At 39.0% G+C, this 5,000-nt stretch overlaps 1 protein-coding gene across 4 annotated transcripts in view; it reads left to right on the forward strand.

The window, feature by feature from the left end:
- Nucleotides 1–5,000, forward strand: part of ntrk3a (neurotrophic tyrosine kinase, receptor, type 3a) — a 198,340-nt gene that overhangs the window by 3,171 nt on the left and 190,169 nt on the right. The window contains exon 1 of one of the 4 annotated variants that reach the window (XM_046849858.1): nt 1–63. This exon is cut by the window's left edge and continues 28 nt beyond it. The exons of 2 other annotated variants lie outside the window; for them this stretch is intronic. The gene's annotated coding sequence lies outside the window, so the exon portion shown is untranslated. Of the gene's footprint in view, nt 64–3,852; nt 4,785–5,000 lie in introns of those variants that run through there. One more of the 4 variants, XM_046849859.1, reaches the window with a different exon arrangement.

Raw genomic sequence — 5,000 nt, forward strand, 5'->3', positions numbered from 1 at the left:
GCATGGCGTCTATGGGAGTCACTTGATAAAAGAGCGAACGGCTCGGACTGAAAGAGTCGAAAGGTAAACCTCACAGTTCTCTTTTCTGTACATAACCTACAGAGATTTAGTTTTGCTTTGATCATGCGTGTCCAGGATAAAATAAATGAATCACTCTTTAAGACGACTCATTCTTCTGAATCACATTAAAGAATCGACCCGTCGCTAGTTTACTGGAAGATTTAGCTTGTGTGAAGAGCACATGCACTTTCACCATTATGTCGTGTGCATTTTTTGGGGGGGAGGGGGGCGTGGCTAAATGTATATGAGATATGTTGTTTATGAAGGAAAGCAAAAATTACGTGAAAGTTTGTAAAGTCATGGATCAGAGAGAGAGAGAGAGAGAGAGAGAGAGAGAGAGAGAGAGAGAGAGAGAGAGAGAGAGCTTTCACATGGAGATAAATGACCTTAAGTCCCCTTCTTTACGCTTGTGTTATGATATCTGTCTTCTCAATGCATTTTTTGGGCTCTAATTGATCACCTGCTGGAACCCATTTGTTCTTGAAAATCTCCATTAGGCTAATTGTTTTTATTTTCGATATGTGTGTGATGTATTGGTGTTAGCGATGCGCTTCTGCACTTCGCTAATGGGATTCCGCGGTGCATGACTGGAATAAAGGACAATGCAGCTTTTTTTTTTTTATCTCTTTTTCATTTATTATCCTTTGATATTAAAATACAATAGCAAAAAAAGTCCTGCAAAAAAAAAAGAAAAAATCACTTCTACTTTTTTATATACAGTATATATATATTTTTTTTTAAACTAGACTTTTTCTGTAATGCTCAGTCTGTGCAGTCTCTTCTGCACATGCTCACAATTACTCAGGCTTTATATAAACTAAAAACACATGAGGTCCCTTTTATTATATAAACCAGGAAGTACACATATAACCGATCAATAAAGGATTTTTATGCTAGCAGCTTAGCGCATAAAAAATTAAAAAACTGGAGTATAGAAGTTCAAAAACTCTGATAAAGTGACCTGTTGTGGATCTTTAAAACAAAAATAAAATATATCATTTATTAAAACAAAAGATTTAAATGACCTTTTAATGCACCATTATATGTAGCAGTAAACCTCAGACTAGCCTGATTACCAGCATCATGAACTATAGAACTATACCTGGAACTAATATATATATATATATATATATATATATATATATATAAAATATAAGCATGAAATTTTCCAGCTTTATGAAGATGTGGTTTATAGGGTTTGGAGTGGAAGATCACTTGCTGTAGAGTTCCATCCCTGTTGAACACCTTCTGGATGAATGTGAACAAATCTCCAATAGCTCATGTGTGACCGCCTGTTTAATATAATTTATTTTTTCCAAATGTGATATTTCTGGCTTTGTTCATTTATAATTCATGCTTCACCCACACACAGATTAGCTCGGAGAAAACGCTGCATGTGTGTGTAGTGAATTGTTCATTACATTCATCCTACGTTGTTGTAGAAAAGAAATAAATGGTGCTTTCACTCAATTCAGTTTAATTCCAATAAATAGAGGCTTTTTAGGAACAAGTAAGGTCCTTAGCTGAAATTGAGAAGCCACGCCTCTTCTATTAAAAATAACATACAGGAACCATGCCACTTTAACTAAAGTACAGAAGCCATGCCCCTTCACTAAAACTTAATGATAGAAGCCATTCCTCTATTATTAAAGCTAAAGTAAAGAAGCCACACCCTCTTTACTAAAACTTAAATACAGAAGTATCTCCTTTTCTAAGATAGATATGAAGGCCACACCTTTGAGACCTAATTAAAGAAGCCACACCTCCTCAAACAAGTCTGATTAATAGAAGCCCCGCCTCCTTCACTAAGACACATCCAGGTGCCAAACAGTAGTACAAAACATTTCTATGTGAGACTCAGAGCCACTCAACAGCATGCCACCTTCCCACTGTTTTATCATCTCAGGTGTTTCCATATCACAGCTTCATTTCCCATGAAACAAAGACAGGATTAGCAATTGAAATAAAAGAGTAATTTTGGGAGGAAAAAACAAAGCAGTCCATTAGAGCAAAGCACTTCATCCTGACTAAGACGTTAAAGCCTCTTTTGAATCAGTGGCGGCTCTAAAAGCAATCAGGAGGCCATGTTCATGTTCCTGCTGATAGATGAGAGAAACCGTGCGTCTTCAGCTCCACGTTAAAGAGTTTGTTTTAATGGTGTTTGTTTTTGGTGTTATTTTTCTTTTCTTTCCGTTTTTTCTCTCCTGATTGCTGCTTTCAGGTGATCAAACAATAGCCTCAGCCTGCGATTGGATTCATAATTACCTTGTATAAATAGGAGCTGTATTTTAGCACATTCTGGGTTTCAGGACGCGTCTCTGCTGAATATTATTGTAGAAATCGTGCAGATTTTGAACACATTGTTGGTCAGTGGCAGGTTTCTGTCATGTTTTTTCTGAGCGTTGGTATCTGAGTTCTTTAGGTGATGGAGAAGCTTCCAGAAGTTGAGGACAACTTGACTTTTCAAAATGTATGCTTACTAAAACTGTACAGAAGCCACACCTCCTCACTATGATTGAGGTACAGAAGCCACACCTCCTTCACTAAGACTGAGGTACAGAAGCTACACCTTCTTTACTAAGACTGAGGTACAGAAGCCACACCTCCTTCACTAAGACTGAGGTACAAAAGCCACACCTCCTCACTAAGACTAAGTTACAGAAGCCACACTTCATTCACTAAGACTGAGGTACAAAAGCTACACCTTCTTTACTAAGACTGAGGTACAAAAGCCACACCTCCTCACTAAGACTAAGTTACAGAAGCCACACCTCATTCACTAAGACTGAGGTACAAAAGCTACACCTTCTTTAATAAGACTGAGGTACAGAAGCCACACCTCCTTCACTAAGACTGAGGTACAAAAGCCACACCTCCTCACTAAGACTAAGTTACAGAAGCCACACCTCCTTCACTAAGACTGAGGTACAGAAGCCACACCCTCTTTACTAAGACTGAGGTACAGAAGCCACATCCTCTTTACTAAGACTGAGGTACAAAAGCCACACCTCCTCACTAAGACTAAGTTACAGAAGCCACACCTCCTTCACTAAGACTGAGGTACAGAAGCCACACCTCCTTCACTAAGACTGAGGTACAGAAGCCACATCCTCTTTACTAAGACTGAGGTACAGAAGCCACATCCTCTTTACTAAGACTGAGGTACAGAAGCCACACCTCCTTCACCAAGACTGAGGTACAGAAGCCACACCTCCTTCACTAAGACTAAGGTACAGAAGCCACACCCCCTTCACTGGGGCTAACCCCTTTTACAAAAAACAAAACAAAACAGAGAGGACGCCCACTTTTACTAAAACAGATACAGAAGTCGCACCTTCTTTCCAAACACTAAAAGACAAAAGCCCTGCCTCCTCCAGTAAGACAAACAATAAAAAGCCACGCCCCTTTCAGTACGACTGGGGCATTAAAGCTCTACCTCGTTCACTAAGACAAAGAAGCCACGCCCACTTTACAAAGACACTTACATAACTTTACCCACCTTCTTAACTAACACTAAAGCACAGAAGACACACCTCCTTCACCAGTTCGAGCCAATCGGACCAAGTATGCAAATATTGGGCACGTTTTGTTTTTTCTTAAATGTTGTGGAAAAATATCAATTTTTACGACATGCAGCAAATTTGGAATCCGGAAACGGTTTCTGTTGCTCATCATGCTTGTGGTTTCTGATTGACATGAAAAAAAAAAGGTAAGAATACGATGTCGCACTGAGACTGTCGTAATGCGTAAAGTTAACTAGTTCCGCACGTAGCGTTCATCAAACCAGCAGTTTTCATACCCAAACATTACAACACTTGTGCATTAGTCAGTTTGTATTTAATCAGCAGGTTTAATTAGGTAATATACGCCCTCTAAGTTTTACATCCTAATTACAGGATAGGCCACGCCCACAAACAACACGAACACGATCGAGTGATTGATTGAACGCGAAAGGAATAGCACCGTGACCTTCACACCATCAGGAGATCTGTAGGTCCTGCTGTGTGTGTGTGTGTGTGTGTGTGTGTGTGTGTGTGTGTGTGTGTGTGTGTGTGTGTGAAAGAGCAAGACAGGAACCGTCTGGTAGCCATGTTGGATTTGCATGTCATGTGGAGACACAGGGAGGTAATGAAGGTTATTTTATTTAGTTTTATATTTGATTTTGCTTCCTGGTTTGTTGTTGTTGTTGTTGTTGTTGTTGTTCTTTTATATTTTTGATGTTCATACAGATTAAGCACCGATGATCTGCTGAAGGTTTTACATTAAGCCACAAAATTGGATAATCTTCTGACTATGACAATATGGCGACTAATCTTTTAAACCGAAGCTTATGCGTGTAATTATAAAAAAGTTTATGAAGCACAGATTCATTTTGATAATTGTATTTCTGACCAATAGGTGAAAAAGTATTTTTTTTAGTATACTGTAAGCTCCACCCCCTCAGCCAACATTCCGTTTTTTTCCCTTCTGTTCGCTGAACCAGACGTTTTTGTTCTAATTTAAATCAAACAAACAAACTCAGAAGTGTAAAAGGATGTTCCAGTCGCAGTGATGTAGAAATGTGGTGTTTTTATGGCTGATTGGTTTCTCATTTACTCGGGATTTCCTTCGTGAGATCTAAATCTCTGACTTTAAAAAAAAAAAGGGAATGATTTTTTGTTTAGTGCTGAGATACCTGCTTATTTTCTTCCGTTTCGCTCTGCATTGGGGGAGATCGCTCGGAGGTTAGTAATTGGTGGACTTCACGCTGCTTTGGAATAAAAAGGAAAATCTAAAATCAGCTTATTTTCTGTTCCAACAAAGGCTACGGATTTTTGCTTTGATCACGAAGTGTGTTTACTTTCAAACGCTCGATCGCCGTCTGATGTCTGAGACGCCTGAAGTGTCGAAAGAAAACTGCAACTCAATTTTCTCCCGAACTCTCTCTCTCTCTCTCTCTC

This window comes from Silurus meridionalis, chromosome 5 (assembly GCF_014805685.1).
Source record: "Silurus meridionalis isolate SWU-2019-XX chromosome 5, ASM1480568v1, whole genome shotgun sequence".
Lineage (NCBI taxonomy): Eukaryota > Metazoa > Chordata > Actinopteri > Siluriformes > Siluridae > Silurus > Silurus meridionalis.